This window comes from Mastomys coucha, unplaced genomic scaffold (genome assembly GCF_008632895.1).
Source record: "Mastomys coucha isolate ucsf_1 unplaced genomic scaffold, UCSF_Mcou_1 pScaffold20, whole genome shotgun sequence".
NCBI lineage: Eukaryota > Metazoa > Chordata > Mammalia > Rodentia > Muridae > Mastomys > Mastomys coucha.
Genome location: NW_022196903.1, coordinates 37,737,153 through 37,749,124, shown reverse-complemented (window position 1 = coordinate 37,749,124; position 11,972 = coordinate 37,737,153). Strand labels below are relative to the sequence as shown.

Sequence of the window (11,972 nt, the reverse complement as noted above, 5' to 3'; positions counted from 1 at the left end):
TTGTGTATAACATTTAATGTAGCCATTAGAGACCATATCTTCATTTTAAAAATATTGCTTTTGTTGAATAATATTAAAAGTATCACAAGATGCCGGGCTGTGGTGCCACATACCTTTAATCCCAGCACTTAGAAGGCAGATGCAGGAGGATTTCTCAGTTCGAGGCCAGCCTGGTCTAGAGTGAATTCCAGGACAGCCAGGGCTACACAGAGAAACCCTGTGTCAAAACAAAACAAAACAAAATAAAAAAGTATCACAAGATGCCTTCTCCTATAATCCAGTTTGTGTTCATTATAGAGAATTGCTTTCTTTATATAACAAAATAGAAAAAAATATTTGTATTCTTAATATAAATCTTTTCACATAACTTAATACAGATATCAGAACACTTAATTTTTTTAGTTGTAACTTTTAGTTCACAAAAACTGCCCATGTAATCTCAAAGTTATCTTATGTTTGCTTAAACAATGTTGGTTTAGAGAAGTGAAAGTCCTAGATACCCAGGCAGAGTACATGAAGGCAAATGTTTCCATTATGCTGGTCGAAGTAGCTGACAAGAAAAAGCAAACACACCCACTTTTAAAGCTGAAGACATTAACACTAATCTTTCAGTAGGAATAAAAACTATGAGGTTATAAACTTAAACTTCACTGCTGAACAGCCTGCTCCAATGGCCAATAGTAGAATGAGCTAGTCAACAACAAGAAAGTACATGTTATTTTCAAATTTAATAGAACATTCACCCAGATAGGCTATAGCATACTAGTGAATTTTGATTATCAGATTGGCTTGATCTGAATGAGCTAGAACACTGAGACATACCACTAAGAGTGTCTATGAGGGCTTTTCCACAGAGGACTGGTTGAGAGTAAACAACCCATCCTGAGTGTGGGCACCTTCTTTCTATTCTTTCTTCCTTTTTTTTTTTTTACAATAGTAAAAGTAGTCTTTAATGTAAGCAAAAATAGACAACTTTATACAATTATGTAACTAATGAGTTATGTATATGTATACAGGTATTTACATTTTTGGCAATTAATTTTTTTTGTTCTGGAGGGATTTGCATTTCTTTTTCTTTTTTTTTAATTATTTTTATTTTAATATTTTATTTATTTACATTCCAAACGTTATCCCCTTTCCAGGTCTCCCCTACAGAAACCCTCTACCCTATTCCTCCTCCCCCTGCCTCTAAGAGAATGCTCCCCCCCCAACCCACTCCTACCTTCCCACCCTGGTATTCCCCTATACTGGGGCATCGAACACCCTCAGGGGCCGCTCCTCCAACTGATGTCCAACAAGGCCATCCTCTGCCACTTATGTGGCCAGACCCATGGGTCCCTCCATGTGTACTCAGTTCACCAACTCAGTCCCTGAGAGCTCCGAGCGTGGGGGTGTCTGTCCGGTTAACACTGTTGCCCCCACCCCATGGGGCTTCAAAACCTCTCAGCTCCTTCAGTCCCTTCTTCAACTCCTACACCGGGAACCCTGCACGCAGTCCAGTGGTTGCCTGCGAGCATCCACCTCTATATTTGTCAGGCTCTGGCAGAGCCTCCGAGAAGACACCCATATCAGGCTTCTGTCAGCAAGCACTTCAGGGCCACAGTAGCGCCTGGGTTTGGCGACTGCATAAGGGGTGGATCCCCAGGTGGGGCAGTCTCTGGATGGCCTTTCCTTCTGTCCCTGCTCCACACTTTGTCTCCATATTGTTCCCGCTTCTAAGAAGGGGGAACTGAAGCATGAGTGTGGACACCTTGATGCCTTGAATTGGAGACTTGGACAGAACAAGAGCAGGCATTCCCTTGACTGCTTCCCAGGAGGAATGATGCCCACTCTGATGGTCATGCCTGATAATGATTAGAGCCTCTAGCTTAAAGAAGAGAAAGAACAAATTTAACTCAGAAGGGAAAGTAACTTTACAAACATACTTTCATAACAGAAGAGGAGACATTTGCAAACTCCTGTAAGAAGACATTACTTTCATACTAAAAAGAAAAAAGAAAAACTTACGTTGCAAAAAAGAAAAACTGTGAGCCCAAATCCCTATTTAACACAATACAAAATTCTTAATATAATACCAATGAATTCAATCGGGGATTATGTGGAAAAGATAATATAACATGATAAAAAATTTAGACAAATGCTTGTTCAGTGTGATTCTGATATCAATAAACTAAGGATAGACCATCTGTCTCAATAGAAGCAGTAAAAGCCCTTTTCATATTCAACATCTAGCTGTAATAAATGCACCATTAAATAATCTGAGATGGATTTCTTCAGCCTGATAAATACTATTTATAAGAAAACCCAGAGTCTCAGATTAGCCCATGTTTACTTCTGTGGCACATCACCAGGGACAGTAGAAGATAATGAGGAGTGATGGAAACATGGAGCTTACCAGTGAGATTTTCCTTTAAAATTTTTTATGTTGAACTATCATAATAAAAGTTAAAAAGAGCTTTTGTTTTATTTATTTTTCATTTGTTCATCTGAACTGCATTTCAAAGTGTAGCCCAAGCTATAACCACAAGGTAGAGACCTTCGAATGATGATTGCAAAACAGCCCTTGAACCCAGGCCTCAGGCTGAGCTTTTTGCTGATGCATCTGCTGGTTTCCATCATCCTTGACCTAGAGATGATGACTCAGACCAGATAAGGTGCACAAGGCCTCCCAGGCTGTCAACAGTGGCCTCTCTGGACAGCTTTCCAAGTCAGTCGTCTATCCCCAATCTAAGCACTCAGCACCAACTTACAGAGATCCATTTAGATTTCTTTCATGGCTGTCTGTATTCTTTGGAAAACCCTCAGTACCACCCCATCTTCCTAAATTTCCTCACATTTTCCCCTTTGCTTCCATAGGGAAGTTTCCTAGTTTTGTAAAATTATATAATTCTTTAAAATACTAAAACACATGCCCAATTCCTTCCCAACCTCAAGGCTGATGTGGTTTTCTTTTCTCTTTATTTTTTTCTTTATAACCACAAACTCAAAGATCTTGACAAGAGAGGATGGAAGAAGGATTTGTAGAAGGCCATCAAAGACCAGTGAGAGCTGGTATTACTGCTGGAGAAACTAGGTATAACTCTGTTGAGGCTGTTTTAAATACACAATACCTTCTTGATTACTATAATTAACGTATGTATAAAGTACAAAATTTCCAAATTTGTCATTCTTTTCCAAGTTTCTGTTGTCTTAAGTCATTGCAAGGCATAGGGATGCATTGTAGCCCTGTGGTAGACAATTTTCTTATCAGGCTTAAGACCTAGGTTTCAATCTCTGGCACATATAAAAAGCAAAATCAAAATGAATAACAAGAACAACTAAACACACTCAAGTGAAAATCACTGTCATCCTTGGTTATCTATTGGGAACTAGTTCCCAGACTAGATCACTAAGCATGAACAGGACATCATAGCATAGATCACATGATCTCTGCCTACCCATCCTCTGCCATGAGCTTTGTGTTACCTCTAGAGTCCTTACAAAATGTAATATTCCCATGCTAAGTAAGTTCAGGGAGCAATGGCAAGGAAGAAAGTCTGAAAATGTTTGTATATATGTACTTTTTCCCAAATATTTTCAAGCCTCATGGGTTGAGATGCATGTTTGTAGAAGCTTGTGGACATAGAAAGATGGTTCACAGCAAAGGGCCAGAAGACAGCTCTTGAGCCAGTGTATAGAGTGGATAGATTTTCTTTTACAATGTTGAATAATTAGGCTAATAAGCAAACAGAATAAATGCTATGTTGGCTTTACCTGAAAAATCTAAAAAGAAAGATCCAAAATAATCAAAGTAATTCCCAGGAATTTAACTAAAAGCTAGAGCAAAGCTCACAGCCATATAATGGATGTTAAAAATATGCAGCACTGAAATCAATAAAAATCACAGTGATATAGCAACTGTATATACAAATGGGGTAGAATAATATGACCAGCTTTATGGGGGAAAATAAAGGAGAGAATAATGAAGGTCTTAGAACTCACAGAATAGCCATAACCTACAAGACAAGAATTATATTTTAAAGCATGACCTTGCTTAGCTTGTGTCCTGTTAAGTCACCACAAATTATTGTGCAGAAATTAAAAGTAACATTTAAAAAGAGCTGGTAATAGCCTGGACAGAGAATATTTTTGCTGTAATGTTTATAAAATTATAAACTTGCATACATAATTTTCTTGTTTGATAGCTCCAAATAAAACATTTAATCACTATAAACTTTTATTTATATGAAATGCAGACAATAGTATCTTCCTTATCTGACTATGCTCAATTCTTTGCAACCATTGTAAAAACTACTTCTTCCTATGATGCTTGTCACTTAACATATACTATTCACATTTTAAATGATTTAGTTTTTATCTTCTTAGATTGGGAACTTAGTCACTTATATACTTCTAGTACCCAGAATGGTGTCTGGCATACAATGTTCAGACATTATATTTGTAGGGATGTGTGTACTAAAAGGAAGTGCCCTAAGGAGTCTTGTGATGGACCAGTTCTAATGCACACAAACATAATCACATAATAAAATGACATCAAATGAGACAGGCATGTGTACAAAGGAGCACACTCCAGAGCTGGGAGGCTTCAATCAGCTCTGCAACGCATACGAAGTCTGCTTCCTGTTTGTACTATATGAAACTACACCCAGCATGTTTCGTTTTGCAACTTGCTCTGAATCTCTATTTCAAAATTAAAACTCATGAATGTTTTTTATATTACATTTCATTTGTTGAGTGTACACATACATGTGCCACAGTGTCCATTCACGGAGGTCAGAGGTCAACGTGTGATTACGTCTTCTCCTTCCATCATCTCCATCCCTGGGATTGAATCTGGTTGTCAGATTGGAAGGAAGCACCCTTACCCTCTGAGCCATTTTGCCAACTCTAAAAGTCTTGATACGTTTAAGTTAATCAGTAAGGCACAGCTTAGAACTGTTTTTTTTTCTTTAAGAAAAAAATTAAAGATAAAGATTTAACAATGTTGAGTAGCTTTCTTTTACAATGAAGGGGATTTATTTTGTCTTTCTATTTCAATTCTTAGTGGAAAAATATAAGGAGCTCTGATTTTTATTTGTCCTTCGGCTTTCCTTGAACTATTTAACCCATCTTCTTAACAGGAAGAACACTAAGACAATCCTTGACCTTTAAAGGCATCTACTCTCCCAGCTCCAGCGCCCAGCTCAAACTCCTAATTCTCACTAAGGTCAGAGTAGCTGTGTAGCATACCAAATCTCATGGATTATTAGGAAAACGGCTTTGAAATTTTCTGATATAAATATCCTCTCTAAGAAAACATTGCTTCCTTCTGCCTTTCCCACAATCTGTTTGCCCAAAATTTAGACCTCACTATGAGATCATATTTGCTGACTCCTGGATACTTTGCCACAAGGGAAACTTTTTCCTTACCTCACCTATCTGAAGCTGAAGACAATAGTCTCTATCATTCAACCTTAATATCCTTGCAACATCAAGTTTCATGATTAATAGTTCACATTCAAAGAAAGCAGCTCATCTTGCGACATTGTGTTTATTTATTTTAGTGGGCAGTGTTGTGGATAGCCCTGGTACTGTTTGTATTTTGATGCTAATTCTGTTTCCCCAAGAGGGGTTGCCTGGGACAAGGAGTGAATCATGTAGTCAGGACTTCATGTGACCCTTCTAATGAATAAAGAAACCAATCACTGGGAGAGTAGGTGAGACTTCTGGGTCAGTCAGAGAGGGACATCGAAGAGAAGAGAAAAAGGACAGGCTTTGGGATGGGAGCATGGAGGCGAAAGTGTAGGCAGGAAAGGTCCTCATTTTAGGTGGCGGATCCGTTTGTATCCACTACCAGAGGATTTAACTTAGAATGTCTTATAAATTAGTATGATAGTTGTTGCTCCTAGCGATTGTGTTTTTGATTCTAAACTCAGATTGTGTGGTGTTTTCCTTCACAACACTCGACTGAGTTCCAAAGAAGAGATACGATGGCTGGGCACCCCAGCCAGCCTCAGAATTTGGAAGTGTGGGGCTAGTGTGACAGTGACCTGCCATGGGAACTTAATGGATGGAGAGATTTTGGAGCTCTGAGAGACTCAGAGATGAGAACAAGGCCTCCTGGTTCCTTGCCAGAGATAGAGTGGATTGTATTTTTTAATATTTTATGTCACAGTATCCTGCTTTTCCTTTTCTGTGTGTACTTCTTTATCTAATATCCGTTTGTTGATCATTTTCAACAGCCTAACAGATATAGAAGCTTCTAAGCATGCATTAAGAAGTGCTTTCCAGAGAAAATTTTGTCAGATACAGTACCTCAGACAGAACTAAATATTTTGAAAAAGAATAATTTAAGGAAGCCAATAGAATTCTAAGTATTTTTATTTTAAAAAATCAGAACAAACAAAAAACAGTACTGCTCTGTGAATTCCCTTTGCATTAAAAGCTCTTATAAACTTCCTGCAATCAGAAACACATCCACCCCCAGTGTCAATCCCTCTCACCTACCCTATCATGTCTCTGAAGATACATCTCATCATATAGCTCCTGTTCTGACAACAAAGAGGAAGCCTCACTTCTAGGCTAATAAGTAATGATCCTTCACTGAGGATATGTAGAACCTTCAAAAATGCCAAGGCTATCAAAGCCAAGGAAAGATTGAATATTGAAGATATAAGAAATTCAAATGTCTCATGCCCTGCAGTCATAAATGCCATTTTGGGGACAACTGGCCAACCTCAAATTGGATCTGAAAATTCGATATTGGTAATATAACAGTGGTAGGCATTTTGTTGGTCTGTATTACTTATGAAAAGGGATTTCCTTAATATTCAGAGGGTATTGGAACGACATTTAAACAAATTGATCTCAAATGCTCAGGTATATTCTCTGCTCTTTAAGCTGTGCTACAATTTGGGTGATTTTAACAGCAATGGTGGCTTCTATCAGGAACAGTTTCACATAATCATTGGTCTTCTTTAATAAAATGGAGTTGATTTTCTCTGCATTCAAAAGCATCTATTACTAGACTACATCTCATAATCAATGTTTAAAGAAGCAACTGTGGGCCATTGCTTCAATGTCTCCCTGGAAGAGTCTGTCTTCTAGGTGCATCACATTGTAATGTCATACAGGGAGCAAGGGTCACTGTTCCTGCCCTTATGTGAGATTAGGGAGAAAGGCTGGCCTTTATTATCTTGTTTTTCTAGTTGAATTATTCACAAAGACAATAACATAAACAAGTTTATTTTTTTAATTAAAATCCAACTTGGAAGCTTAAATGTTCCAAAATTCCTAGAGATGTTGTTCTTAAAGTTGATTTTAAATAACAGTCTTAATTGAAATATATATTCAATTTCCAAATTAATACAAATTCAGAAGTACTTTATAGCTATGATTTCAAAGAAGTATCCTAAAATGGGGATGGAGGAGTTGTCTTTCAGATTTTCATAGTTATACAATATAAAAAGTCTCATGTGTAGATATATGTATATGGGTCGTGTGTGTGTGTGTGTGTGTGTTGCACATGTGTGTGTGTTGTGCATGTACACATAGAAATCAAACTGATTATAAGGAATCTGCTCTCACAGTTGTGAAGGCTAAGCAATTCCAAGGTCTTCAAGGCTTGTTGATAATTTTGAGACCTAGAAGTCCAATGGTTTGGTTCAGTTAGTATCCAAAGACCTGAGAATCAGGGGAGCTGAAGGGCAACAGAGTCTGTCCCAGGAAAGCATTTGTTTCAGTCCACATCCAAAGACAAGAGAAAAACTAATGTCTCTGGCTGGGTGTAGTAGTGTAAACCTTCGATTCCAATACAGGGAGGCAGAGGCAAGTGATGCTCTATAAGGCTTAAGGCTAACCCAAGTAAAACCTTGTCTCAGGAAAGAAGGAAAAGGGGGAAAGGCAATTCCCAAGTAAGAAACCAGATGGATAGGAAGAATCTATTAGTGTGGGAAAACTATTAGTTCTTCCCTTCCATTCAGACTATCATTAGGAAGGACAATATTCTTTCATTACTCTCATAGAAACATGCATAACTATGCCCATCCAAATAACCAGGTAGTACCTGTCCCAGCAAAATTAATCTAGCAATGATACTGCAGTAAGAATCAAGCTGTCAAACTACTAAAAGCAAAAAGCACAATGACATCCTCATCAAATTCCACAAAGCATCATTGTTACAAATAGCTCTAAATGTAAGTTGCTAGTGCCCTAGGACACATCTAATTACCACTTGCTCCCTTGTCCTAGGGTGCAATATTTGTCTAGTGACAGTCACTGGATCCCCAGTGTGAGGTAGGATCCAAATGAGCAACTGTGTCTCCTACTCTCAGAATTGAGGACCTGTGGTACGAGTCCCTGCCACTTATTCCTTCTAGTGTTAAAAACCTAGGGAGGCCACAAGATACCTCATCCTTAGCTTTTCTTTTGGAGACCTTCCAAGTGTTCTGCAATTCTCTGTCCATTTCTCAACTCAAGTTGCCACATTGCTGGGATTGCCCTTTACCCACCAAGAGGGACATCATGCAGTGAACCAACAGAGATGGGATTACACACCCAAATGCCTTCAAAAGTCCGACTCTAATTTATATGGCCTCCACAGTGAAAGCTGCAGGGATCTGGTGTGTCTATGGTTCAGAATTGTATGAGAGGAGCTTTGGAGATAGGCGTTTGCAGATTACCAACTGTTTCCAGTAGACCAGGGCCCCTTGCAGCTGAGCTGGTGCTTGTCTGCCAAGACAGTTGCATTGCTCTCTTGCCAAAGCCTCCTTCTCTCAAAGGAGACAACCAACAGAATGCATGCCTGAATGCCTCTCCTCACACACAGAGAGAGTAAGGGACCATTTTTAGTTTGGGTTGTCGCTCTGTGGACAAAGGAACTCCAAAATATAGGCAGCAGAAAGGGTTTGTACAGATAGAAATAGAGAATGACAATGAAACTTAGGTGCTTGCATGAATGTGTGTGTGTGTGTGTGTGTGTGTGTGTGTGTGTGTGTGTGTGTGTGTGTTGATTGTGTGTTGGTAGAGGCCAAATGGTAACTTGGGTATACATTTTCAGGAGCCATCCATCTTAGCTTTGTTGTTGTTTTGTTTCATTTTGGTTTTAGACAGTGGCCCAAAGCTCACCGAGTAGATTAGGCTGGTTGTCCATTAACCCACAGGGGTTCGTCTGTCCCTGCCTCCTCAGCACTAGGGATTACAAGCCTATGCCACTACACCCAGCTTTTCACTTGGGCTCAAACTCAACCCCTCATGCATGTGTGGCAAACAGACTGAACTAGGTCCTCTTCTCCCTAACCTACAGATCACTGTGAAGCCGCCCCTCCTTCCCTCCATCCCTTCCCCCTCTCATTTTCAGCATCTTGGAGGTTGCACAGATACATAGTGCACTGAGCTCCTCCCCACTCGGTATGGAGAAAGCATAGGTTATACTGCCCTCCACCGCTGAGATCCTTGTCTCGCTTGGCCCATCCTTTCCCAGCTCCAGTGCTTCTGCTCTTCTTCTGAGTGTTCTTTTCTAAGAAGTGCTGGGCTCTGGAGAAAAAGAGGGGAGAAGGGGGGGGCCTGGGAATTCTAGAAGACTTTTCTCACACATTATCACAGTGCGTTCCAATTCTTAAAGCAGCAGAATCTGAAGTGGTAATAAGTGGTTCTTAGAGACCAAGGCAAGTGTTCTGTTGATATGATCTGCCCACTACACATTCTGCCTAAGGAACTGCACTATCTCAAGGAGGAAACTGAACAATCCAGGGAAGAAAAGAGGACTGAATGGTACAAGAGACGTGGCCTCAAAAAGAGGGTCAAAGAAGAGAGGCCAGCTAGAATTGGTGTAGAACAGGACCAGGCTACAGTCAGTCAGGTTACAACCGAAGCACACTGTGACAATGTGTGAGAAAGGTCTCCTCAAATTCCCAGAGGCTGTCAAAAATATGCAGGGAGCCTGGTGCTGGCTCTCCTATTTTCTCTTTTACTCCAGGGCCCAGGACTACTTGGCAGAGAACATGTAAGTAACAGTCAGAGGAAGAATGGGGACACGGGCTGGGTGTGGGTAGAGCTGTGCAAAGACCCTGGAGAATGATTTGATGTCAAGTTAGGTACCATCAAGCTGAAAGTCAGTGATGAAGGGACCCACATTGCAAGGAGGACATCCTAGTTACAATAGAGTGAAGTCAATCAATGTAATGGTATGATGCAATCACCCATTCTGGAGTTACATGTCCCCTTTCAGGTTAAAGCAGACATTTGCATGATCTTTGTCAAATGTCCTATTTTAACCCTCATAGAGACAAGTATCACAGAACAAGACAAAAACGTCCTAGCATACCTTTTGTGAAAGACACATGACCACATAGAAACCTTATATCATTCTAAAGCTCTAGGATCCAATGTTACAGAACCAAGAAGTTGGAGTCCAGATAGAATTAGGCTTGCTAGTTATCTGGCCTTGAACTGAGAAGTCATTTGGATAGAACCAGTGGAATGTATACCAGGGTCCCCTAAGGAACTGAAGGCATCAGAAAGCTGAGAAGATACCATAGCAGAAGTATAGGGTGGAGTGATGAGCCCATTGTCTCTGCAGACAGGACAGGGAAAGTCAGATCATTTGAGGCATTCTCTGGAAGCTGAAGAAGGGAGGAAAATGAGTCCTCCCATTGAGTTTCCTTACCATTCCTTCTAATGGTAGCTTTGCCCAGTGGGATCTGTGCCAGGCTTCTGATGTACACAACTATAAGGTGTTGGAAGGGTGTTGCTTAATTCACCTCCTTGTCTGGTAATTTGTTGTAGCAGCAACTATTCACTCATACTTCATAGTTTATGAAACTAGAAAGATGCAACAGCTTCAAACTCCAGATGTTTGGGATATAACAAAATGTAATCACACTCTCTTTTACCAAAACTTGACTTTTTCATTAAATTTAATAAAGGACTAATAGATTTAATTCTTCTCTTAATATAATTGTGTATATTTTCCGATAAAGCTCCATTGTTTTATCAATGTTCTATTTATTCAAAGTGTTAAGCTTTATTTATGCATGTCTTTATTTATTTACTTTACAAATTGGCCAACTGCACATCCAAGCAGTTGGAACTTCATCTCCATCACAAATAAAGGGTTGCATCTTGGAACGGAAACTGACAAAACGGAGAGCCTCTGAGATCTGGGGGCAGAGAACCGAGCACCGCCCACATCTCCGTGTAGCCAATCAGTTCTCAGGACGGCCCATTGCTTGCTCCCCCTTCTCTGCCAGTGACTTTCCACGTCCCCCAGCCACTGGTCCACCGCCCATTCCCTTGCAAGCCCGAAGCTTCTCCCCCTTGGGAAGCTTTCTCCGTTGCTGCTGTGCCTCCGAATCCGCACTTCAGGGAACAGCGAGGCAGAGTGAGTCGGGGTCCGCGACCGACATGGTCTGCACCAGGAGAGGCCTGCGATGACAAAGGCCATTGCCAGAAGGGTGGGGTGCTTCGCGGGAAAGGGGACGGGGGGGGGGGTTGGCGAGTGTCCTGGGGCTGCTGAGTGGGGGACTGGCGTGGGCAACCCGGGCGTGCCGAGGTGGCTGATGGCATTCCACACGGAGACCTTCCTCTCTCCCTTTCTGAGCTTTCCGCTGCTTTACGTATCTCCTTCAGTCTTCCTGCATTGTTATCCCTTCGCCAGCCAGGAACCCCCTCCCCGCCGTCCCCATTTCCTTGTTGAGTGGTTTGTGTTCAGCAGAGATCCTTTGGGATTTGATCAAAGGAACCACAGAGGTTCCGGAGAGAGGCTCCACACAGAATTCTTTAAGGGCCACAGTCTGTGCTAAGCCTCCTTCCCCCGACCCCCAGATAAAAGTCCTCTCCCTGTCCTTTAAGCACCCAAGGGCCTGGAATGAGTTTGCTCTGAGAGATGGGTGGGAGGATGTGGGCAGGGTGCTGCTGAAATGGGTGTGGGGCTTCTGGAGAACGTAGGTCTGGAATGCCTTTGGCCTGCAGCAGTAGGGGCTTAGATTATCCAG

The 11,972-nt window shown here is 41.0% G+C and overlaps 1 protein-coding gene across 3 annotated transcripts in view; it reads left to right on the top strand.

The window, feature by feature from the left end:
• Positions 1-11,209: 11,209 nt before the first annotated feature.
• Positions 11,210-11,972, top strand: part of LOC116098818 (TRPM8 channel-associated factor 1) — a 45,656-nt gene continuing 44,893 nt past the window's right edge. For 2 of the 3 annotated variants that reach the window (XM_031381700.1, XM_031381701.1), the window contains exon 1: positions 11,210-11,359. The gene's annotated coding sequence lies outside the window, so the exon portion shown is untranslated. The remainder of the gene's footprint in view (positions 11,360-11,972) is intronic. The other variant, XM_031381699.1, reaches the window with a different exon arrangement.